At 35.1% G+C, this 27,932-nt stretch overlaps 1 long non-coding RNA gene across 1 annotated transcript in view; it reads right to left on the reverse strand.

Moving 5' to 3' along the window:
• Positions 1 to 3,724: 3,724 nt before the first annotated feature.
• The window catches only part of LOC118499924, an 88,159-nt gene continuing 63,951 nt past the window's right edge, over positions 3,725 to 27,932 (reverse strand). The window contains exon 3 of the long non-coding RNA XR_004902462.1: positions 3,725 to 3,753. This is a non-coding gene — a long non-coding RNA (uncharacterized LOC118499924). The remainder of the gene's footprint in view (positions 3,754 to 27,932) is intronic.

The following is a 27,932-nucleotide window of genomic DNA, read 5'->3' on the forward strand; positions in this document are numbered from 1 at the left end:
GACAGACAGTATTGGTTTACGGATAAAAGCTAAGTCTAGAAGTCAGTTACACTGGCAACCTCAATTTCTCTTACCTTGTTCCAATTTTCTTTTTATTGCTAGCATTTATCACTTTCTCATATACCACATAATTTATACTTAAATTATTTTGATTTCTTGTCTCTATCCTCCAACTTTAATGTGTAAGTTCCAAATGGCAGGATTCTTTCTCTTGTTCTCCGATAACCTAGCACTAGCACAGGTGCCTGACATATAGCAGGAACTCAGTAAAGTTTGCTGATTGAAGATGTGTCTGGATTAGAATTCTCACTTTACCATTTACCAACAGCAGAATTTAGGAACATTACTTAACATTTCCGAGTTCTTTTATGTGTGTGTGGTAAAAATATATATAACATAAATTTTATCATTTTTAAGTGGACAGTCCTGTGGTATTAAATGCATTCATGCATGCTATTTGGCTATCACCACCTTCTATCTCCATAACATTTTTATCTTCCCCATCTGAAAATCTACACTTACTAAACAACAAATTTTCATTTCCTCCTCTTTTCAGCCCCTGGCAAACATCCTTCCACTTTTTGTCTCTATGATTTTGACTACTCTAGGTACCTCATATAATTGGAAACATGCAGTAATTGTCTTTTTGTGACTGTCTTATTTCACTTAGCATGATTTCTTTAAGATTTAGCCATATTGTAGCATATGACAGAATTTCTTTTTTAAGGCTGAATAATACTCCATTGTATGTGTACATCACATTTTGTTTATCCATTCATCTATTGATAAATATCATACTTGGGCTGCATCTACCTTTTGGGTATTGTGAATAATGCTAGTATGAACATAAGTGTGCAAATATCTATCTGAGTCTTTGTTTTCAGTTCCTTTGGGTACACATCCAAAGGAAAAATGGCTGGATCAAATGGTAATTCTATTTTTAATTTCTTGAGGAACAACTATAGTGTTTTCACAGTTGGTTGCACCTTCTTATGTTCTCACAGCGAAGCACGAGAATTCTGATATATCTGACATCAAAGCATATATGGAGTACAAAGAAAATAAGATTCAGTATACATATTTAAGAGCTGTGATCCAGAGTAGTAAATTTGCTAATCATCATTTTAACAGTTACAAAATACTCAGAGAAGATTAGATCAATGTGGAAGAATAAACACATATCTCTACCTCTTCTTATGACTATGGTACCATGAAAAAACAAATACTTGTATTTGTAACCATATCTGCACCCATATCTATCAATGAATACAGTAAGAGAGAATATAATGATCTTTATATGGACAATTTCAGACCACTAAAAGAGAATTAGATCAATATGGAGGATGGAACATATATGTCCAAATGCTCTTTGGTCTAAAATATAATGAAATAAAATATATTTATATTTAAAATATATAAAATCTGTAGATTTTGAAAATAAGAAAGCAGTCCATTGTTAGTTTACATAATATGAAATATTTTAACCTTTTACCCAAATTCACTAAAGAATTTATGATAAACATAACTAGAAACCCTACTCAGGTATGCAGGAATAGCTAAATATAAAATTTTCAGAAAGCAAAAGAAATTATCGATAATGTGAGAAAAATCAAAACAAAGAAACTATGCAAGCAAATAAACAAATAACTATAAAAATAACAAAAAAGACAATACAATAAAAACATTTAAAATTATCCTCAGCTCTTTGAGAATTCTGTATCTACAAAATAAAGAAAATAGATTTTGCATAAATGATAGCTAATGTACTTGAAGCATAACAAACAAATAAACAAACAACAGAAAAAATCTAGAGATAAATTGAACCATGAATAAGCACAGCTAGATAGTACACCCATGAGCTGAAGATGGAGCCAAGGAAATCTCTCAGATCACAGCACAAAAGAACAAAGAAATGGAAAGAACAACAGAAAAGTTAATAGACAAGGAAAACAAATTCCAACATCTATTTAATAAGATTTCCAGAAGGAACAAAAGAACTGGAATGGGAGAGATGACAAAGAAATCACATAAATTATAGAAGAAAATTTTGACTCTAAAGGCACAACTGAAAGAGCATATGTAGTAGCAAGCAAGATGAATCAAAAATAGACATGTTCCTAGGCCACCATGCTGAGGTTTCAGAATTTCTCTGAACATGAAAAGAAAAGCCTACAAGATTTTAGAGTAGAAAATATAGGTTATCTACCAAAAAAACCCCAACAAATCAGATGATAATAAAGCTATATTTTTAATATAGTCACAAGAAAAGATTTTAAAACTAAAATACTATACTTAACTGAATATTCAAATTGGAGGTCAAACCAATGACATTTTCACATGTGCGATGCATCAGAAAGTTTACCACCCACAGCTGTTGCCTTAAAAAAAATACTCTTAAGCCTAACACAGGAAAAAGATGTGGGAAGAAGTAGGATGCCAGAAAAAGTGATGAGCAAGAAATCAATAATCTTAGTGAAGTTTAAATTGTTGTTGTAGTATAACATAGAATAACAAATAGGAATCAATTTTCTGGAATTAAAATCTATGATGATTTCACATAATAAATTGGTAGATGTACAGGAGTATGAGCTTTGGGGAGACAGGTTGTAATGTTCTAAGGTTCTTAGCTTTCACAGAGAGTATATAAATTCAACTAAATGAATACAAATATTAATACATACTATGGTATATAGAGACATGCAATTATAATAAATAATAGTAAACTTGTAAATTAGATCTAAACAAAAACTGATAGAAATAAGTTTAACATAAGTTAACATTTTATGACTAATATATACAAATTAGTTGTGTAAATTGCCAAATCCACAAGAGAAAAAAGATCATGTGGCAAGAACATTTCACATCATCTATTTCTTCTATTGTCAACAAATTTGTCTATTTAACAAAAAGAGGGAAAGAGAAAATTTTGGAATTTGACAAGTAAATTAAACACATTATTAATCACAGACACACAAATGTTAAAGTGTTGAAGTGATCATTAAAATACAGAGATAATCTGATAAAGTTTCAAAATTCAGGCTATATGCAATTCTATCATGAGCTAGAAAAAATATAAAAGACAAACAAAAACAACAGATAAGCAGTGTGGTAAAGTTAATATAAGGCAAAACAACTTTAGACTTAAAAGTATTTAAATGTCAGAGTGACATTTCATGTTTTTGAAAGCTATGCTGTAATAAAATGTATAATAATAAATAGCATAGTTTAGACTATATATAAACTGGGAGAAATATTGAAAGAAATTAAGAAATTTTGTATTACAATTTAAGACTATAGTATGCCCATAAGAAATCAACAGTAGATAAAATATAAAAATATAGAGGCTTTGTACCTCACACTTAACAATTCTTATTTAATGGAGAATAAAGAAGTTTGTTTACTGAAATCAGAGGATTTAGATCTTTAAATAAAATAAATTTAATAATTCACAATTTATAAGACCCCTCAAAACAGAAGAGGTAGCAACTAATTCTGCCTGAAAGGGGAAGAGATATAGAATATTTCACATAGACCAGGGTATTTTCACCAAGTTTATTCTTCAGTTTCTGCACAGCCCAGGTCTCTAAGTACACTGTGCCCACTACATCTGCCATTATGGCTCTTTAATTATCTTCAGGAGTGTGTTAGATGTTGGAAAACTAAGTTCTCAATGTTAAAATTGTAGTAATAGAAGAAGGATGGAGAAAACAAACATCCATATTTACCTTTCCTAGTTCAGCTGTCAGCAGTGCCCTGCAATACACAATAAACAATTTTATTCTGACTTTTAAAAATGCTAAGTATAGGTGCAGATGTTGTTATAAGTATAGATACAGGTATGGGATATACATGTATACACGCACACGTGCGTGTACACATATGTGTATGCATGCATACACATGTGTGTACACACATTTGCATGTTATATGCATGAAGTCATGTGCATATATGCATTATTTTAATATATAGAGATTCAGAGAAGAATTACAAATACTCAGTTGAGATTGTGGAATGTACAACTCAATAAATAATGGACAACTATTGAATTCAATTGATAGGCCTTAATCACTTATAAATATATAGTAGTATTTTTTGTACTATAGTATGATATGTTTTCACATGTGTTATGTTTGTCATTATGCCTGAAGTATGCTAAAAATGCTTTAAAAGGAAATTTAGTAGATAAATTTCTAGAATAACTACTCTAGAATACAAGAGCAAAATCAGAACTCTTGTACAAAGTATCTGTAATAGTACTGAGGAGGGTATAATCCATAATACCAAGCTCATCATAACAGGATCTCTTAGTAATTTATTGGCTTATAAGATATTGCCATTAATGACTGCGTGACTGTCCTCAAAGATTTGTCAAAGATGCTGCATTAGAATGCTCCAAACAAAGTGAGAGAAAATACAGATTTCTGTGTAAACCATTGCTGTCAGACACAGAATAAAAGAAAAGCCTTTTTTGGAGAAGTTAGAAAGTGGTTATATTAATACTGTTTGGACCCTTGCTGGTTGGTGTGGCATGGTTCACACTTCAAGTTTGCAACCTACACTTTTTTATTCTCTAAGTATTTCTTGGTTAAAAAAAAAACATTGTATATCTTGGCATTTCTATTTATTCCTACCTTTCCAAATAATACAATAGTAAATAACTATAACACTGTGCTTCAATATGTTCTGTGGACATGAGAGGTCAGAGATAACACTTTGGAGGGTAGTGCTATGGACTTAATAGTGTTTCCAAGGTTCATATGTTGCCCTCACCCCCAATGTGATGGCATTTGGAGATGGGCATTAAAGGGGTATTAAGCTGATGAGGTAATGAGGATGGGGTTCTCATGATGGGGTTAGTGCCCTCATGAGAAGAGAAATCCAAGTCCTTTTGCTCCTGCTGCCACTCCCTGCTCCAAGGAAAGTCCACGAGAGCACACAGTGAGATTGTCGCCAAGGCAGAGAGAGTGATCTCATCAGAAGATGACCATACTGACACCCTGATCTCAGACTTCCAGCCTCCAGAACTGTAAGAAATTAATTTGGGTTGATTAAAACAGCCTGTTTGTGGTATTTTGTCATGGCACCGTGAGCTAAGACAGGTAGAATTATAATCCAGTCAAGAATTAGAAAATTGTTCTGAGTTAGCTGGCTTTATTTATATGAAGATAAACCTATGCAGATATATACTCATGTACCAAATATATTTTATAATTTATAACATACCAATAAAAGCCCCAATAACAAAGTGTCAGATAACACAAATAGACGTTTTAAATGCTAAGCTGTTCAGTAAGGTCCTGGATTGCTCTAATTAAGTGGAACAGCATAGATCTTGTGTCGTATAGCAGATTCTCATAAACTCTGCTTTTGGCCAAATTTCCAGTAGCTCCTTTCACCCAAGTTTTGTTACAAGACCCCAGAAACACTTCACTGTTTAACCTACGCAAACCCACACAGTAAGCACACAGTTTTAAGTATTGATAGCTGTTGCCAACATTTTTTTCTTTTCCTAGGCTTTGCACATACAGGAAAGAGACAAAATGTGTCCCAAGGGCAGCAAGCCCATTAATTCTGCTTCTGTGGTTAAACGGATAGGATGGAATCTTCCTAAAAGAACGTCTCTCCCCTACTAATCAATCCCCAGTCATCCACCAGTCCTGCGCTCATGGAAATGAACTTTAAAATCTAGGTGCCTATGACTGAAACACATATCATTTTCACTTGAGTCTGTTGTATTGTATTTCTTACCTTCTTTTCCATTTTTTCTCACTTTTCCATAGTTTTTTATTTAATCATCTTTTTGCAGTATTTCTCCCATCTGTTGACCATGATCTATCTGTAGATTTTTAATTTTTCCACCCATTTTTAACTAACCCACTTTTTTGGCTTAAAATATTTCTTTTCTTTCTCCTCATCTACTAACTTCAAAACACCCTGAACTGTTGGTTAGAAAAACACATAAGTGGTTACATGCCATCCTTATTACAAATGATCTACTTCTCTCCCCTTCTCTGTACAGATCCCACTTCCACCAATGCTGACATGACCCACAAAGCTGCAGCTGTCTTCTAAGACTTTGACTAACCAAGAGGACTTGCCTTATCAGCTAGAACAAGATTAAAGACCATGGGTGGAGAGAATAAATAGCTAGATGAAAATGAAAGAGGGAATAAAGTAAGAAGGAAAAAAGAGATGTTCTTTTTCAGGGAAAGAGTAGCTACCAGACAAGCCTTGACAGATGGTACTGGTCATTCCCACTGCCACTCCGCTAAAGCCCACATTCCTTGTATACCAAAATTAAAGATGTGTGACTTGAAAATGTTCTTCATAAGAATGATATTTGGTCAAAAGAAGTTTCCTGAAATTGATACTTTACCACAAACTGCATAGTTGTAATGCTATTGAGGACAGAATAGCACTGAATACTATAGTCTCTTTATCTTGTGATCTACTATAAAGGAAAAAATTAAAACTTAAAAAAATTTTATTCTTACCCAAACTTAAAGCTTCGTGTTTTAATATCCAGAATATCCTGGAAGACTGTATAAAACTTTGGTTACTTGTCATAGAGAATAAAGAGTCCCAAATTCTGAGATATAACTTAGCCATTCACCTGACTAACTAAAGGTCTTGGGCTAATAATTATATTTCATATTGGCTAAATTTTCCTGACTATAAATTAATGGTCATGGGCATAGCAAAGCAGTATATTTAGTGATTAAAGCACAAACTGCTATATTCCAGCCATGGTCCTCACTTGCCTGAGTATTTGCTATGTAACTTTGGGCAAGTTACTCATCTTAACCTTAGTTTCCTCATTTGGAAAATGAAGATAACACTTATAAATACACCTTAGAATTTTTAGAGAATGTAAGGAGTTAATACATAAATAAAACAGAACAGTTTCTGATGTAAAAGAAGCATGAAATACAATTCAGTTATTAGTTTTAAGAGTGCCTCAGTCATTTGCCTTCAAACCTCACTGAGTCTCTCAGGTTTCATTCTATAACTGCTCAGTCATTTGAAGTTACAAATTCTTCTATAGTTACATTAAAGATCTTAGTATTTGTATAAAAATCCAACATAAAAGCCAATGCTCTACAACATGGTTTTATGAAAGTGAAGAAGGAGAAATCTGGATTCAGAAATTCTGGTGTGAACTTTTAAACCAAACTGTGCTCATTAGTCAAATATTTTTGTTCCTTAAATTCAGCATTTATAAAATATGAATCATAGAAATTGAGAAATTATATAGCATGAGCTTTAAATTGTGAACACTGATTTTTATATACATACATTTTACTATTTTATAAAATTAAAATCACAATAGCTGACCCGACAATCCCTCTTCTGGGTATTTACCCAATTTTTAAAAAAACATTTATTCTCTATGAACGTAGGGGTGCATAGGTTATTTTGAATTGGTGTTTCAGGATGCTTAGGGTATAATCTCAGCAGTGGAATTGCCAATATCAAAAGGCAGTTCAATTTTTAGTTTTCTTAGGAACTTCCACACTGTTTTCCACAGTGGCTGCACCAGTCTGCACTCCCACCAACAGTGCACTAGGGCTCCCTTTTCTCCACATCCTCACCAGCACTTGTTGTTGGTTGATTTGGTTACGATGGTCATTCTGGCTGGTGTAAAGTAGTATCTCATTGTAGTTTTAATTTGAATCTCTCTGATGGCTAGTGATGCTCAGCATCCTTTCATATGTCTGTCGGTCCTCTATATGCCCTCCTTGGAGAATTGTCTGTTCAGGTCTGTTGCTCATTTTTTAATTGGATTGTCTTCTTGGATTGGAGTCCTGTGAGTTAATCATATATTTTGGAGATCAAACCCTTGTCTTAGGTATCATTGGCAAGCATATTTTCCCATACAGTTGTTTTCTGTTCATTTGGCTGATGTTTTCTTTAGCTGCACAGAAACTTTTTATTTTGATGAAGTCCATTTGTTTATTCTTTCTTTTATGTCCCTTGTTCTAGTGAACATATCAGTAAAAATATTGTTGCATGCCAAGTGTTGGAAGCAACCTAAGTGCCCATCAGTAAATGAGTGGATTAAAAAACTGTGGTACATTTACACAATGGAATACTATGCAGCACAAAGAAAGGAGTTCCTACCCTCCACAATAGCATGGATGGAAGTAGAGAGCATTATGCTAAGTGAAGCAGGCCAGACAGTGAAAGACAAATACCATAAGACCTCACCTGTGAGAGGAACCTAATCAACAAAACAAACAAGCAAGCAAAATATAACCAGAGACATTAAAATTAAGAACAAACTGACAGTAACCAGAGGGGAGGTGGGAGAGGATAAAAGGGGGAAAGAGGGAAGGGTAGTCAAGGAACACATATAAAGGACACATAGGCAAAGCCCCAAAGGGCACCAAAGGGGGGTAGGACTGAGGATAGGAGGTGGGGATGGCTGGGGTGGGTGGGAGTGGTGGTGGGGGAAATGGAGACAATTGTACTCGAGCAACAATAAAAAAATTTATTCTCAAAGATATATGTGCCCCTATATTCACAGTAACCAAGATGTGGAGATTACTGAGGCATCCTTCAGTAGAGGATTTGATAAAAAATGATGTGGTACATATATATGTATATATTGGAATACTACTCAGTCATAAACAAATATGACATACAGCCATTTACAACAATATGGGTGGACCTTTAGAATATTATGCTAAGCAAAATAAGTAAGGCAGAAAAAGCTAAGAACCATATGATTTCACTCATATGCGGAATATAAAACTAAAACTCATAGACACAGACTGGTATGGTGATTATCAGAGAACAGTGTGGTGTAGAAGAGGGTAAAGGGAGCCAAATATATGGTTATACAAGATCATTTGTGTGCTGGGCACACAGTGTGATATACAAATTATGTATCATGGAAATGTACACTTGAAACCTGAATAATCTTATGAATTAATGTCATCACAATAAATTTAACTAATTTAAAAAATCACAGTAGCTTATTTAGTACCTAGATAATGATGTGTTGCTAGGTATTTATGCTGCTAAATATAATTCATAAATAATAAATTAACCTGTTAACATTGCTTTCATAATATTACATTAAAATTGAGCTTTTTGTTAATATTTGAAGAGACTGTATCAGCATAAAATGGCAGACTCTGAAACCAGGCTGCTGGCCTTTTGAAACCCATCTCTACCACTTACCAACTAGTATGAGCTATAACAACTTATTTAACCCTTCCTTCATTGCAAAATGGAGCAATAGCTAAACCTCTTTATTGTATTGTAGTGGTAACTAAATTATATGATATATGCAAACCCCCTAGAATAATACTGGGCAAAATACTAAACATCCAGAAATTGTTAGCTTGAAATTAAAATATTTTTATTTCTCAGTTATTTTTTCTAGTCAACATTTAATATTATGAATGATTTTATTGTAAAACTATATGGCATTTGGTCATTTTTGCATCACCATCACATAATTTGCACAGGAAATTGGGTTAAGGCACAATGGCTTGGGAACTTATTTGAGATAAAATGGGCTTCTTTTGGTCATGTGTGTGATTCACGACTGCCCCTGCTGGGCACCACTGTTGGATTTCTTTCCACCTTCTTTTCTTCAATGAGATTGACTGAGTACATACTCTGGGCTCAGTATTCTGGAGTCAAGTATTGCAGGCAGGAGGGCTTGGGGTAGCAGATTCTTAGATTCTCTGGACTTTGAGTACATGTTTATTTCCATGAGTTGTCTGCAAATTTAAACATAATAAGAAGACAAAAGGAAGGGTCCAGAGATCTGAGACAGGAAAAGATCATTAAAGGATACAGGAAAAAATAGTCTTAGAATTAAGGCAGCATTCATTAAGGTTAAGGTTTAGAGGAGGAAAAGAATGAGAGAAATAAAGGGACTTACTAGCCTTGGCATCTTTTGGATACTTCTGATCAACCACTTTTCAGGCATTCAAGACTACTCACAGATTTAGATCTATGGCTGGGTGCTAGAGAGCATGTGTGTCCTTCGCTTACTTTAGTTTCTCTGCCTTTTTTTTTATTCATCAACCATTCAATACTATGTTATGTAGTACCTTCCCTGGGCAAAGCATTCATCCTATTAGACACTAGAGCCAGGAAAAAAGAGAGGTGATTTCTAGGATGAAAAAATTAAATAAAAACATGACTTCTGAACTCAAAAATTTGTAGCCTTGTGGAAGAACTTGATAAAAGCACAGAAACATTACAATAAAGTCCTGAGTTAATGAGTATAAGTACCAGAGGTGCTCGGAGGGAGGAATGATGAGTTCTGTCTGGAGAGTCAGGGGTGTTGTCAGAGGATTTAACACTTGAGTAAGTGCCTAAGGACAACTGGGTACTCCCTAGCCTGAGATAAACCATATTTTGCAGAGCATGAAGCCGCAAAAGCATGATGTGTTCATGAAGTAGTTGCTCACTGTGGCTTTAATAGAGGGAGCGTGGGTGGAGGCCCAAGACGTAGAGGAAGAGGTGGGGGTAGTTGAGAAATCATGTGCCCAAATAGGTTTAATATGTCTCTTTCATCTTCCTTCTCCTCCTCCCACCATCCTCCCTAGTGTGACTAGATGAGAGATGCTTGGAAGTTCCTGTTTCTGGTTCTGGGGAAGGCAGTGAATCCATGCAACTCTGAGAAGACTGGCCTGGGGTGACCTGAGCATCTGGAAGGGCCATTTTCTGTCTTCAGGCTGGGACAGTTGAGTGGCTAATGGTGTCACCAAGTGACTCAGCGGGATTGGGGTCTATTATTGAATTTTACCATGTCACAGCTAATAAGGCCAGTGAAACATAAAGCATTTCTTAGAAATTATTGTGAGATCAAATTACTTTGTTGAAAATTATATGCATGCAGTGTCGGTGTACATAGCCAGCCATGTAGGGGTGGAGTAGAAAGAGAGAGAGAAAGAATTTTATATTTTGTCAGCCCCAGAAGTCATGGTGAACAAGCATGCCCTTTTAATATTCCTATTTGCACACATAGCTATGTATTTAGAACAAGGGTACAATTGGCGGTTTTTGTGCCCATGGAAGTGACAGAAACGGGATGAGGAGACCAGGAGGTGCTGAGAATATAACAAGAAATGACCAGTTGTCTTTTTCTCTGGTGACAGCGTGTGGCAAAGATTCAGGCTTCCCCTAGCCAATACTCTTCTCAGCCCAGGCTTTTAGGAATAGTTGAAACAGGTACTCCTTTCTCTGGTATGCTCTAGTCTAGATTATGTGAAATCTTTCAACCTGGCAGAAAAGGCCGTTTGAACAAGAGAATTCTTTTGCCTATGTTTTCCTGGGACTCTCCCCAGTAACACTCCCTGGAAATTCTGCCTGCCAAAATTACTATATAAGTAAGAATGCTGAATAACTTAGCAGAGAAAGAAACTGATATGAAAAGTTGACAAAAGAGATCTCTCTTGAATATAAGAATAAAAGATTTAAAAGGCACAATTAACTAACTGGATTCCTAAAATATTAGGAAGTAATGCAATCTCTGGCTACCTGAAATTACACTAAATTAGGGGAAAACATCACTACATTAATTTTCATAACATGAGATCCTTATTAAGTCTACTGGATGGTGATGCTCCACAAGATAAACTTTCCATATGTCTACATGATTTGCTCTCAGATATCAGAAATGAAAACTGAACAAGCTGTTGGCATCTTATTAAAAAGTTCTTACGGAATCTCAGTCTAATAGTTCAGCACTGACCACACCAATCTCATGCGGTTCTCCTAAAAGCTTTCAGCAGTAAATCTTTAAAAATGTCCACTTAAGCAGTAGAGGTCATAAATACTTCGTGAGAGCAATAAAATAGAACAGAATTTTGGAAGTTATAATTTTAGTGGATATAACTGCACTATAAAAGGAAGGCCTCTGGGACCCAAAATAAATGCAAAACTCTGTCTGAGTGAACTGCAGCACTAACCCATCTGTAAGTGGTAAATTTTCCCCAGTCCCAGGTGTAGTGCATTATCGTAAGGGTGTCCAGTGATTAAAGGTAAGAACGTGGCTAAAATCCAAGGGAGCGCTGAACATTAATGATGGCTGGAAATTGTCAACAATTTCTCTGAAAGTTTGATTCCTTTCTATTTGCTCACATTAGCTGGGTCCAAAGTTCAGCAGATTGTCTATGATCAGTACCAACACCACAGTGAGAAAAATTCAGAGGGTGGAAAGCGTTCTTTCACTCCACATTTGCTAGGAAAGGAGTTCACACGGGATGAAAGCAGAATCATAATCCTATTACCTATAAGCCCTTCAAGCTTCAAGGAAGGATAGGCACTTCCTGAGGTCACTGTCTGAAAATTCAACTGATTGAAACAGTTGCCGCACAAAAATCTCACTGCATTTGTGCTCTTTCTGGTACATCACTTATTCTGTTTAGTACATATTTACATAAATGATCTTTTGCATCTGAATCTGTGACAGGGTACTGGAAGCTCTCAAAGTGTCAAGGATATGTCTATATGACTTCAGAAGTTCTTTCTCTCCCTTCCAACTAATACAGACATAGAGAACACTGCACTGTAGAATCTCAGTGACTATTATTTCATTATTAAATCCCTAATTTTTTGTAATTTATGGGGGTCAAAAAGTCTCTATCTTTTATTCTTTTCCACGAAGTTCTTGAGTTTTTCTCTCTGCCCCAATCTAGTTTGGATTGGTAGTGTGTAGAAAACTGATGAGTACAATATTAAATTAAGGTGGCAGGGATAAAAATGTTACATCTGAAGAGCAGATGAAGCAAATTTTCATCCAAGGGAAGCCCAAGCTTCCAATTTTTAATCAACCTTTGATTGTGGCCTATTAAAATGCCAAATCACTTTGCAATATTGTGCTATGTCTTCAAGGCTTAAAATAGTCACTGTGAAATAGTCATTCCACCCCAGCTTTCCCATCTGAAAATAATAATTCATTGTACCTTTTGCTGTTGCTTCTAATTTTTTAGTTTTTATTATTGTGTAACTGAAATGTCAGCCTCCTGCATCTAAGGGTCACCTTCTAGTTTATTTGGAAAATAACGAACAAGAGGGTTTGTCTCACGTCAACTCCTGAGTCACTGACTTGGCAAATCTTGTCTAGGTCATGTGCTCCTCTCAGCCCTGCTTTCGGCACAGCCTTCGGTCACGGCTCTTTTCACTGCTATTTGCAACCTGGAACTTGGGACTTTCTTGGTGAGATAGTGTTGATTCCTGAGGGCCACGTTTTCTATCATTAACCTATCATGTCGCTCCCATTAAAACCTACCCACAAAGTCTTTGGATATTGCAGATTTAGCTGCACGTTTGGAGATTGTTGCAAGTAAAACTCTTTAGTTTGGTCTTGGGAGAAAAAAAAATGCCTGATACTGACGCGGGTTGGTTTTACATGGTATTTTCTCAATCTGGGAACTCCTGGGATGTAATAGTCGTCCCGCAAGGAATTTCCCAACAACCGAGATAGTGAGTTCAAAGTAAGATCATAATGGCAGTGGGAGGGAGTTAGATTTGAGAGAAGGGCCTGCAGAAAATAGTTCATAATGGGTTCTGCAGCTTAAAGTCTGTTCACCATGCCTCTCAGCTAGTATGAGGGGAAGCCAGGGTAGGCTGCCGAGTTGATTTGCATACCCAATGTTTTTCCCCTTATGCTTGTAATACTCTCTTGACTTTCCTTAGGGATCAACTTCCCTCAGTTTCATTCCATGTGGTTTAGGTGGAGCAGCCCCACTCCTGGAATCAGAAGTGCACTCACGACCCTGATCTGACCAATTGGTATTGGGATCTGGCACTGGTGATTGGTTAATCACTCTTGGCTCTAATCGAAGTAACCGAAAGAATTTTTCTGCAGCAAGTAGGAAAGACAAGTTTTATTTTATTTTTTTCTAAGACTGCTAGCCTACAGGATAAAGTCTGAGCTTCCTATCAGGAATCATAAAAGCAAAATGAAGGCCAATCAAAAAGCAAGCAGCACTGAGATGTAAAGACAGATTGGCTCTGATGACGGCATTGCAGTCTCTTAGATCTAGCCATGATTGAAGCTGGTACTGCTGGAATTTTCAGTATGAAAACCAAGACTTTTTTTTAACCTAAGCCCATACGAGTTAATTTCCTGTCACAATCTAAAGGCTCTTGAATAATATGTTGTTGAATTTTTCTCATGGTACCAGGTCTCCCATGGATACCAGAATGCACGTGTGTGTGCGTGCACACACACACACACACACACTAAACAATAATCTTAAAAACATTGCAATGTAAATCCACATTAAGAGAGACAAATAACAAAACTAACTTTCTTTAGCTATGCAAACTATTAGCTGGAATTAAAATTAAAATACTTGAAAGTCAAGGTGAAATTAATAGGCAGGCATGCTCCTACCCCACTACAATTCCATAAGCAGGAGATCACAGTGTAAGATTTATTTCCCTGTTCAAATTCCTAAGGGAAAAGAATGAGGGAGAGGCCAGGCAGAAGCCTGGTTCTACCAGTAACATTTTGAATTTAGGTAACTTTAACTAATGTTTATAGAGAATACAAACTCTATTTACATTTTCCAAATTCATTTATGACCCATCTCAATATGCATGTATTCATCTCCATTCATGAGAGTGTTTATATTAGACAGAAATAGACCAATGGGGGAAGAAAAGTTGAGAGATCATTATATTACTCTTGAATAGAGGGTGTTTGTTGAGGAATCTGTATCATTGAATTAAAGATATGATTTAATTAGTTATGCTCAACTTAAAGGAAAGAGATTTTTCTTTCTTTTTTATTTATTTATTTTTTTTTTTGCTTTATGTGGAGAATATTTGTCTAAAACCTAAATATTTTAGTGAATCAGAGCTTGGAAACCCATACTTCTATTAACTTTTTTCTGATGTATTGTATTTATGTGTGTGTACTGGGAGAAGGAAGAGGAGGGGAGATAAGAACCATTGTCTTATCTTTCAATTTCTCCCTTGAAGGAGAATGAGGTTAGTGAACAAGAGATGGAATCTCAATTTGAGTATCAGAAATTATTCCCATTCCAGAAGAACCCAGTCTATGTTTCACATTTCTATGATATCAAATAATATGAAGTTCTTTGCGTGGTTAGTGATGATTAAGTGAACCCCTGGCCCCCAGGATCAGTATGGAAATTTTTTTAAGATTTTACTTATCTATTTTGAGAGAGAGGGCAAAGGAGGTAGAAAGAGAAGGAGAGAAACATCCTTCTCTGTACGTGTGTGGTTGCTTCTCATGTACTCTCAAACAGGGACCTGGCCCACAACCCAGGCATGTGTCTCAACTGGGAATTGAATTAGTGACTCTGGTTCACTGGCCTGCACTCAATCCACTGAGCTACACCAGCTAGGGTCAGTATGGTAATTTGCTTAGCTCATGAGTGAGTAGCTTTCAGTGCAATGTGAGTTCTGATTCAACTTGTATATTTAATTTTTCTTAAAGTATATCGAAGTATTGAGGTATAAATTGAGGAACAGTAAATTTTGTCCCTTCTTAAATATTTCTTCTGCCTTCTGGAACCCCATTTTATCAATTCTTTTTAGCCAATCTAAAGTAGATTCAAGTGTTTTAATCTGATCAGAGCAGAATACAAAGTTATCTACTTATTTCAGGCATTTTTAACTGCTTGGATCTTAATCTCTGGAAGATTATTGACTTTAGCCTAACCTGTGATGCCATTCTTTGGGATAAATGACATCTGCCTTCCCAGATAAGCAGGTCTATTGTAGTCCAATCAAGTTGCTACCTGTTTGGCTTGACTACTCACTGAGGACTATTTGTTCTTTCTCTATAGGAAAGCACCTATAATAAAGCTCCATCTTTGGCTGTATCTTACCTCTCAGGGAAAAATTTAAGGTCTTTAGCATAGCATATGAGAACTTCATGATCTTAATTTATCTGTTTTTATTAGATTGAACAATCTACATTTCCCATCCATGAAGACTTCCATCTTCCTGGTTTTAAACATTAAGGAATTCTTTAATTATGTAACACCATATATAAATATGTGATCTTTTTTTAATCATGATAATTACCTAATAGCATGTTTATTATTTATCCTACTAATGCACTGTGTCCTGCTAATGGTTTTCCTTATACAAGTTTGCTTCTCAGAATAAACCCTGTATAATCACAATGGATTATTATTTCTATGTTACATACTATTTTCTAAAATCTTATATAGAGTTCTTATTAAAGTATTCATAAATAATGCTGAATTATGAGGGGGGACCCCCCAAAAAGAATTTATTTATAAAAAATTGTGTATTTATTCTTACATGTTTAAACTTCAGTCACCTTCAAAGTATTCTCCATTTGATGCAATATACCTATCGAGACTTTTTTCCATTGCCTAAAACAGTTTTTTAACTCTTCAATCTTGATACCTTTTAGCGCTTCTGCTGTGTTTTGTTTCAGCTCTTCCAGTTGGCAAAACATTTCTCTTTCAGGCCTTTTTTTCATCTGGGAAAACAAAAGTCTCTTGGGGACGAGATTGGGTAAATAGGGAGGGTGGGACATGGGAGTCAGGTCGTTTTGGGTCAAAAACTACTGAATACTCAATGCAGTGTGCCCAGGTGTGCTCATAAATCACCCATCATAAAATGGACAAACACGTTGAGTCTTCAAAAAAAAATTTACTGAAGCTGGACTCAGCCTCTCACAAAAACGCCAGCTGGTGCACTGATACAGATAGGTTCCTAGAACATGCATGTAGCAGAGGGAAGCCTGTACTACAAGGGGCCCACCCTCCAGAAGATAATTTGTTTTTGGAGGGTCCCCTTCATTTGTATATTTTTACATTTTGAATTTTGATACTGAAACTGAATGTTTCATAATATGAAAAGGATAATAACATATTTTACTTTTCTATATTTTTCAAGTCCACATAGTATAAGGAACATTTGTGCCATAAAGTTTTGAGAGGAAGGTCTCTAGGAAATCAAGTTCCGATAGTATTTTTTTAAAGATTTTATTTATTTATTTTTAGAGAAGGAAGAGAGGGAGATAGATAGAGAGAGAGAAACATCAATGTGCAGTTGCTGGGGGTCATGGCCTGCAACCCAGGCATGTTCCCTGGCTGGAAATCGAACCTGAGACACTTTGGTTCGCAGCCCACGCTCAATCCACTGAGCTATGCCAGCCAGGGCAAGTTCTGATAATAATTTTAAGGATAGTTCAATTTTTGTTAGTGCATCACTCCAGTAATTTTTCTTCTGTTTATAAAGTTGTCAAATTTATTAGACTATTTTTTAATAAAAAGAATAACCCTTCCATTTCCTCAATGCCTGGTTGACATATTCACCTAAAGGTTATTACATTACAAGGTTTAAGAGCACAGACTGCCCAAACCAGACCTTTTTCCACTCATTGTCTCTTTAGGTAAGTATTAAACCTGAAAGTGGGGGTGGTTGAAATTAATGGCACTTTTATTGCAAAGTTACTGTGAAGATTAAGTGAATTACTGTATTCAAAACACTTAAAAATGCCTTGTGTGTAGAAAGTGTTAGTGATTTTTTACTCACTGATTATTTAGTAAGCACCTCAAACTTACAAGAACCCAAACAGAATTTTGATCTACTACTAATCCTCCAAGTCTGCTCCCTCTTCTATACTCTCCTTCTAAGCAATATGTACCACACTTTCATACAACTTCTTGTTCCAAAAAACTACTAGTTGTCACTAAGTCTTTCTTTCCCTCATCTCTCACATCTAATTCATCAGTAAGCCTTATCATCTATACATTTATATATCTTCTAAATTAAGCAACTTCTCACTACTTCCACCATTGCTGCCCAAGTCCACAGCACTATCACCTTGACTTTTGCCAAGGGCTCTTAAATGATCTCTCTGGTCTTACTCATATTCTACTTCATTCTGTTCTCTATACAACAGCTGGCATCTCCTCCTTGAATGACAAACCAGAGAAAATCATCTGCCTGCTTGCTTGAGTCTTCCTATAACACTTAAAATAAAATCTCAACTCTGTATCCTGGCCTAAAATACTTGAGTATACTGGCCCATGTGTTGTCCTTGCCTCATTCTCTCTCAGGTCATGCATGCTGCTTGCACAGGATCTTTCCACCAGTGGGTGTCTTCAAACATGCTAAAGCAGGTTCCTACCAAGGAAGTGGTAAGTGTGGGGGAACAGGTAGCTTTCTATAGTCCTATGATTAAGTCCCAGGCTTTGGGTGAGCCTGTGCTCCTGGACTGTGAATGTCATCCATGCTCCTTAGTTTTTCTTTTCTTCCCCTAAGTGAGATAGGATAGCTGGAGAGGGAGATGGTTGGGTATTTGCCTTCTCCTGCGTGTAAGGCTATGGCTAACTGGAGTTGGATATTTCTCCTTCCACAGATAGGTTAGGCCCTGATGAAACCCCAGAAGGTTAGTGTGTGATGAAATAGTTTCTCCTGAGGGCAGGCCTTAAGAAGAACTGAGTACTGTAGCATGTTTTAAAATGCTTCCTTTTCCTCTTCCTGTTGGAAGCATGAAGGCATTTTTCTCCAACTGTGAGGACCTGGTGGAAGTCCTAGAGGTAAAACTCACAAAAGTGTAGGTGCCCTGCAATGACTGGGTCCTCCTGATGTTTTAACGCTCAAGTTTGTCCATACTGAGCCTCCAGCAATTTATCAATCACAGTGTGAGTTTTCCTCAAATGGCATTGGTTCCCATGGAGGTTTCTGCCATGGGTTTCTCTATATTCTCCATCTGTCTTTCCAGTTTGGGGGGGGCAGCAGTTTGCCATGAGACCTCACTTCTCTAACAGGTCTGAATCATTGACTTTTCAGTTATTCAGCTTTATACTTGTTGTTAAGATGAATAGCAACTTCTATGTCCCTTATATGATAGAATATAAACTGGAAGCCCTTCTTTGGGCATGTGTAGGGGTAGCTTTTTTTCCAAATTTGAATTTAAGTTCTTTGTGCAAATAAAGTAAGGGAAAGAGTTATAGTAGAAAAGTGTTATTGATCATTAAAAAATGAATAAATGTATTTAAAGGAGTTGATGTTAACTCCAACTGTAGAAATACTGGGCACACAGAGAATCTTCTAAAGAAGATTTAAGTTTTATAATAAAGTGTAGAGCAGAGGATTTACAAAATGATACAACTGATATTTATACAGCACTTATCACTGGTTTAAGTGACAGATTATTAAACACAGGCTATTTGTTATCTCTATAATATGGATGAAGAAACTTGTACATAAAAAATAATAAAAATCATCTAAGGTTCTCAAATAACCTACTGAACACTCAATAAATCTAAAATCTGAATATTAATATTTTTTCTTCCATGAAAATGAACTTAGAAATATATCTTTCTTCATTGCTTCTCCATAAGATTTACCTCCTACTGATAGTTGCATAATGAGTGGGGTACGTGGAGGTAAGGTTGAGGTATTTTACACCTCAGGCATATTTCTCACATATTTATAGATTTGTGGATACAACCAGCATTGGAAAACCCCCACCTACCAGATTTATTGGCATAATTATTCAAGGGATGTAAAGAAAGGTGTTGCATACATTACTAAATTCCACAATAAAAGGCAAATTATCTTAATTATCACATAAAGAGCAATTTAATTGAATAAACATATATTATGTCTATGTCTATATCTATGTATATCTCTATCCATGACTAAAATATCACATTAAAACGTTCCTAAATAAGGGCAAAGATCCAAAGCATTTTGAAAGCCTAGTAATTCTCCTAGAGAGCTACAAAAAATTAACAGGCCCCATTGGTAATAATTCTCATTGATAGTTTTAAAAAAGAAGATGAGTATACCCAAATGATCCTTCTTCTGATGCTAAGTGTTTAATTTACTCCTCTAACCATGAAAGGAGAGTCAGTTCACATCCCAGGGCAGAGAGGAGGAGCTGGGAAACAATATTTTTGCTTGTTACCAAAATAATAAAATCACCAGTAGGACAAGTGTGATTCCTTACATTAAAATGCTTCCTTTACACACACTAGACAGTCTCCAGTAGTTGACATTATACAGATACTGATACTGGAAATGATATGGCCAAACAATTATCTAGATAGTATAGTGAAAAACAAGTTAATAGCTCCAAAACCATGGTTTAATATAAGAACATATGACTTTAAAAGAGCAGACATAACTTTAAAATAATATTATTATAAAGTGCTCATCTCCATTTATTGCAATTACATTTGTATCAATGTCTGTCTCCCTCCATGGGTTTTTTAATAGTTTGGGTCATGACTTGTTTACCTTTGACCTCTCAATTTCCAATAAATTGCTCTCAAATATTTAAACACAAAACATAAGTTTAAGAGTACCTTTTCTTTTTTTCTCTGGTAAAAATTATTAGTAATTTCTGAATAGTTTTTCGAATTTCTTATTCTTTTGATCAAATATATTGAAGAGTTGCTACCATTATAGATGAGTGAAAATGTGAGTAGCTCATAAATATAACTGCTTAAAATTATCATAGATAAATATCACATAATAATAGAAAGAAAGCATTCATGTTATAGATAAGAATAAAAATTTTGAAACGATATTAAAGTTGCTATTTTTTTTTAAGCACAATTACATGAGTTCATGAATTTACTATTGCTTTCTATTCTCAAGGAACCACAAATTAGTTAAGGGTAATAAAACCAATACTTCATGTTTGTGGGTTGAGTTGCTACATAAAATCAGAATGTATTTTTTGTGGCATAATATTTTTACAGTGAAGCAGCCAAAATACCACAGATGCATATCATAAGCTGCAAATATTCAGGCCCTTCCAGGCATTTCTGTGGCTTGGCATTGATAAATGCAGGTGAGATACAGGTTGCAGTTAGGATCAAATTACAGCAAACACTGACTTTTCCAAAAATATAAGAGTTACTCAAACAGCTTCCCAACTACTTTGGGAGAAGATGCCTGTCCGTCAACAACCTGGGACTTTAGGGCAAGTTCTCACAATTGGATCTTTTGAGGGAGTAAAACTCTTAGCCTAGTCAAAATAAAAACAGTAATAAAAGACCTCTCACATTTCCACAACAACCTCGTGACTTTCTCTTCCCTTTCTTTCTTCATGTTTTCTAATTGTATGTTTTTGCCTGCTTTTGAATTTAAAGGGTTAAGATGATTCTTTAATTTAAGAAATGATCAAAAAGTAATAAGACCAGCTGATATATTTATCCTACAGAGCTTTTCTCCTTACTTTCTCACCTAACAACCATGTTTATAGCCTATATAATTTCATGATACATAGGTCATCACTGATAAAGCATGCAATTTGTCCATGGGGTTTTTTCTTTGTAGTTTTTTTCCTTTTAATGTATTCTGATTTTATTACACCAGATAACAACACACTATAGTTTTGAAAACACAGTGTGTTGCACATATGTTACGCTCAGTATATTGTGGTTACTAATAGGTCATCTAAATGTAAGATACTTCTTAAGGTTAAAAAAAAGAGGCTCTGATTTTTTCTACTCATGTGATTTTAATTTGATCTTTTTCTAGTGCAATACAGGAAAAATATATTTTATTGGTCTCCCATGCTGTTACTATATCCATACTATATTTTCAGAGATTTGTGTGTGTGTGTAATTGGTAGTCTAAGATGAAATTTGTGTTTTGAAATAATGTGGCTTTTCTGAAGTCAATATGTCTTAACACTCACCATTTCTCATAGGGGTCAGCTTCTCAGTATTTGGAGAATATATCTTGAGAATAAATATTTATGTGGCCTTTGACATAGTAACTAAGATTCTCATTTCATTTCAAATAAGGAACTGAATATTATGGGGCCCATACATGTGGACCCATGTAAAGTTAAACTGGGCTGTACCATAATTCAGTTACATAAGAGAGAAATTTTAAAATAGTATTGAAAAAATACTAAAACTTTTAAATTATTCTCACAGAATAAAGCCCTCAACATACAATTAATCATTTTCCTTTGTTTCACTTCTCTATGATGTCCCTTCACACCACTTTAAACAAACTCCCTGTGGATATTTTGACCTTAAAACAACTGCCACCATTCTTAAAGCTGCACAAAAAGACATTTATTAGAGCCAGATCAATGCAAAACTGATGCAGTTAAACCATTTTCTAATTAGCACCCTCTCCAATTAATCTCTGATGAAAGCTTTCCACTAACTCAAAGGTTCCATCCAACTGATGTTTTTGTTCTTTTGTTTTTATTTTGACAAGAACAAATTGAATTTCTCATTGCCCAGAAAGGCCCTTACAACCTTCGCAATAATTTATATTTGCACTGGTAAAAATTTCAGCCCTTCATAACATTTAGTAATCAAGGACTTTTCATGTTGGAAATACTAGAAAGACAGTTACCACATCATCCGATTTCAGCCTTTGTATTGGATATTTTCATTAGCAATGTAGAAAATAGCATACGTTGCTTGTAATCAAATTTAAATGTGAATTAAATGGGACAGGGTAGATATTAGGCAATGAAACAACTTTCTAACTTTTACACCACTTACGTGGCCCTGTGAAGCCTGATGAATCCTAATGATTCATTGCCTCCCGATATTGAAACCAAGCACTTGGATTCTGAAGTTAGGAAAGCGTCTGGGTAGCTCAGACATAGTTTTGACAATGCCAAAACAAGCTTGGAAAGCTAGTCTAACCAATGACTTGGCAGCATAAAAACCCAACAAATATGTTAATTGGTGTTTGTTTTAATATTGAATATAGCCCTTTTTATATAAAACCAACCCATTAAAGAAGACACCCACCGAAGGAGACCAGTTGAGCAATAGAGGTCAAAGTGTCAGCCGAGCCATTCTTTGATAGAAGTAACAAAACAGCCTAAAACTTTTTGATGAGGTTTCAAAATGAGAGGGGAGAAGTGTATTAAAACCATGTTTCCCATTGGACTGTATATGTCAACATTAGTTAACATTTGTAGGGTAAAATGATTTTCTTCATAAAATTTTGGTGCTCAAAGGTTGTAAAATATGAATATATTAGTTGATCGTAGGCAAAGGCTTTTAAAATGTATTTTGAGTGAAACTTTTTTTTCTTAAAACTTTCTCTGGTTTTCTTAGGTAATTACTAACATGGTACAAGATGCATAAACTCAGTTGATAAAACAATGACATGTATAGGCACTCTATTAGTGCCTAAGCATATCCATTACACCAAAACAAACAAACACCACATTCTGTTAGATACCTAACTTGGTTACAGCCTATTCTACTGTGGGCTTTAGTAATCAATGCCCCCTGATAAAACCAGATGAAGGTCATATACCAGAAAATGCAAGTCAATGCTATAGGGCTTCACTTAACTAGGAAGTGGAACATAATAATGATAACAATAATAATAACAATAATAACTACATGTTGAGAACCCACAGAATACCCGGTTCACAGTATGGCAATTTGAATATTCTCTTTTATTTAATCATTAAACAAATATTAGGGTTTGCATTATCATTCCCATTTTACAGATAAGGAAACTCATCAACTAGCTTGTCCATAAATAATCACACAGTTCATGTGACGCTGAAACTCAGATAACTCTGACTGTATTGAAAACCTATGCTCTTTTCTCTCAGAAAACCTGCCTAAAAAATAATAATAAAGTGAAACACCAGGACTAAAGTGAGAATATGATCTCTCTGATTAAGCCTATGTTGGGCTTTCATGTTTTGCGATCATGCTCTCCTTTCCCATGCCATTCCAAACACAGCAGTTATAAAGAAGAAATTAAATTAAGCAATTAAATGATAGAGCCAAATTCAAGAAAACTGAGTTGGAGATCTCTGTGACTCTCTAGTGAAAGAGAAACCACTATGGACTAGTATGTGCACACCCACGTGTATGTGATGGTCAACTTTCTGTTTGCACTCCATCCCATTCCCTGCCTTCATTCTGTCTACATTTCATGTAGCCACATTTCCCAGGCTCCATTGACAGAAAGCTTTGGCAATGTTAGCCAATGGGAAACAATGGCAAGAAACTGGATAACAAGAGAAAGGAAAAACTGGGCTATCTTGCCCCTTCTCTAGGCTTCACTGGTATTTGGCTGTAATTGTGTCTCTCCAGGGGCTCACTCTACTGCCAGACTCATTCCCCCGTGGATCCAGCCACCCCCATGCCACTCCTGCCTCAGGCTGGTCCCAGTTTCTGTCCGGTGGCATTGGTGGCTAGTCTCTAATCATGGCAATTTGTCCTCAAGTCTCTCCAGTAATAAGACCAGTATCACCTTCTCACTGTTGATCATCTCTGAGGTGAATTACTGTCCCCTGTTTGTCTTCTCAACTCACTGTGTAAACAGTTGTCTGAATTAAGTGCCCTCTCTGAAATAACTGCAGTTATTTCTATTTTCTGGACTCTGACTGGTAATAATATGAAGTAGCTGAGAGTGGTGGGGGAATAAAAGCTAAAGCCATATGTTCATTGGTTTATGAGTCCAGAAACCACAGGAAATTAAAGTCCTACACATTACACAGATAAAAGTATTCCATATTCAGTGGGGTGATTGAAGAGACTCTGTAGGAAGCTGACTTGGGGATATTAGCACAATCTTGAATTAATTGTGATATGGGAACCCAGAGCCAATAATATAAAACATGGTCCTAAAGCAGAGTTCCCAGGATGGGGGAAAGGGTAGGAGAAAGAATCTGTAAACTTAGAGGAGAGAGAGAGAGCAAGAGAGCAAGAGAGAGAGACAGAGAGAGATTAAGAGAAACAAGCCCATCAGATAAGCATCAAAACTAAAATTTCAAACTATTTAGAACTAAACAACCCTAAGAAAGGGTGCCTGCAAATTCAAAATGTTAATCCACTATAAATAAAATAAAACAAAAAATTGAACAACCAAAAAAGGACAATTATAAAACTATAAAATGTAAAGAGACAAGTAAAAATAAGATCAATTAAAAAGAAAATTATGGAGAAAGTACAGGGTTTAAAAACTAGAAATTATGATTATGAAAAACAATCAGTAGAAACAATAGATATTATATACTTCATCTCCCTAGAGTCTTGGAGTATAATAATTATTGGATGCATACTGAAAACAAATGCTTGATTGTATTTCATTGGGTAGATCTAGACAAATTTAGTATGCCATGATGTTGTCTCCTTCCAATTTTACTCTACAGAAAGTCAATACATTAATACTCTGAGAGCAATCAACTCCCATAGGTAGAATCTCCAGCCTATTTATTACTTGATCAAACCAAATGTAGTATGAGTACATTTTTTGGATTTTTAGTGACCATGGATGGCATATCATATCTTCTGTTTTGAAAAATATGCAAGTGGAAATCAACTCAACTATGTTATCAACATTTGAGAGCTTATTGTTTATTTATTTCTATATCATAAAGGCTAATCAATAGACTGATTGCTTTATTTTATACATATGCCTTAAGGCAATACTAGAACTGCCTATAGATACTAGTGTGGCTAGCCTGTGTGAAGAGGCTTGACTATCTATTTACACAAAAGACATGGTTAGCATCCTCAATTTTCATAAAAAAGTATCAGTTCTATCATTTACTTTATGTTAGTAAATAAACAAAATCTTTATTGCTCAGCAACACAAAATACTTGGATTGAAAACTTATGTCAGAGAACAAATCTTCAACCATTTGTTGTCTTATATTTATTAAAAACCTGAGAGAAAATATATTTATGAAAGGGAACATCACATATAAATAATCCTCTAATAACTGGCTTATATCCTTAGTTCAACCTGTACCATCAAAACACCAGAGTACATGATCATATCTCCCTACAGACTTATTTTTTACTGAATTATATGTTGGTATTATATCCAAGACTTATACTAAAGACTACTATAAGAAAAACAAAACAAAAGCTATTTGGATCTATTTATTATAAGCTACACTACTTTAATAAATAGACCCAAACATGTGTCAAACCCAATAGAAGTTCATTTCTCACTCACATAATAGTCAAAAATTGGTGCTCCATGTAGGTGCACAAGTCTCATCCATATGATGATTTTGGAATATTCTGCGGCTCTTCCACACCCTAGGTCTGCATCATCCAATGGTAGAAGATGATGGAAAGCCTGGAGGGGCACATCTCTTCTTGAAAGTCTTAGCCAGAAAACAGCACACATGTATTATGCTCATTTTCCATTGGTAGAAAATAGGTGAATGGTCACACCTCATTTCAAAGAGTGATGAGATATGTGGTCCCTAGCTAGGCAGCATCTTCCCATTGATGACTGTACATTATGGAAAAGCAGACCAGAATTTGGGGGACCAGTGTATACTCTCTGCCACACTGTAACTTGTTTTACTTTGATTTTAACTTGGGAGAGATAAATGTGTAAAATTTATTTCAAACATAAACCAGAGTCAGCTTTTCTTTCCTTAAGAAATGTATATACTTTTCTTTTTGAACAATGTAAATTATGTATATGACCATTACTTTGTTGTTGGTTGTTCAGTTACTATTTTCCTAAATTAGATAGCCAGGCTATCTCTATGTCCTCTTTGGAGCAGTGTCCATTCAGGTCTTTCGCCCATTTTTAAAATTGAAGTGCTTATTTTTTTAGTGTTGAGTTTTATAATGCTTTATAAATTTTGAATATTAATCCCTTATCAGACACATCAGCAAATTATGTTCTTACATTCAGTGGGTTATCTTTTCATTTTGCTGATGGTTTCCTTTGCTGTGAGGTAGCCCAATGTGTTTATTTTTCTTTCGTCTCCCTTGCCCAAAGAGATACATCAGAAAAAATACTGCTATGAGAAATGTCTGAGGTTTCACTGCCTATGTTTTCATCTAGGACTTTTATGATTTTGAGTATAACATTTAAGTTTTTAATCCATTTTGAATTTGTTTTTGTGTGTGGTGTAAAAGGGTGGTCAAATTTCATTTTTTTGCATGTATTTGTCCAGTTTTCCCAATGCCATCTATTAAAGGATGTCATTTTGACATCAATATTTTGACATCTCTTCCCAGAGTGAACAATTTTTACAAGTTTTTTTTAGTAGACTTCCAAAGCTATTCCATGCATTAATAAGCATATGCATTTTTTTCATTTCCTTATAACATGTGGTTTCTTTTGTCTATACATTTGTCTTATACTTTTTTTGTTAATTCTTTTACTAATTATTTTATCTATTTGTTGCTATTGTAAAGGCTCATGGAGCCTTCCTTATATTACATAATCTAATTGTTTACTGCACTATATGTAAATGCAACTAGTTTTCCACACCAGTCTCTTGGGTTTTACAAATATACTGTACTATCAAATTTTCTATAATAATTATAATTGTAACCTGGTCTTAACAATTATATTCTGCTTATTTGTTTCTCATAAATAAATGTAATTATTCAAATTACATTCCCTATAATTTGAACTAGCTAGTACTTTTAGGACAATCTTAAATAACATCTATAAAAGCCAATTTTTCTTGTCCTACATTACTGAGAATAATTCTCAGAGTTGTCCTTTTAGCTTTTCTCCTTTAAAATAAGTTTTTTTCTTTGATTATGGTAACTTTAACTTATAATCAATAAATTTTAATTTAATTTTAATGGTGTATGTTGCCAGCTTTGTTTATAAAATTTGATAAAAATAATTCAAAAATTTGTTTCTTTTTTCTATTCTAAAGCACTTAAATAAATGAGAGTTCTGCTCCATACATTAAGAAATAATGCATGGCTTAATGCTTTAGGGTAGATAGAAAGAAGTTAACAGCAGAAATTCTTTGTTTTTATGACAGTTGGAATATTTACTTTTAGGGGGTAGAGACTGTTTTGGAAATTTATCTTTTCCTAGAAAATCTCCCATTCTGTCAAGAGGTGCAAAGTTATTTGAATAAAGTTAAATGCTGTCCTTTTCCATTCCTCCCAATCTATAGATACCTCCCCTTTGTCCATTCTTACTTGTGTTTGTGCTTTCTCCTCTTCTTTTCCTTGTTTACCTAATTTTTAAGGAAC

This window comes from Phyllostomus discolor, chromosome 4, assembly GCF_004126475.2.
Source record: "Phyllostomus discolor isolate MPI-MPIP mPhyDis1 chromosome 4, mPhyDis1.pri.v3, whole genome shotgun sequence".
Lineage (NCBI taxonomy): Eukaryota > Metazoa > Chordata > Mammalia > Chiroptera > Phyllostomidae > Phyllostomus > Phyllostomus discolor.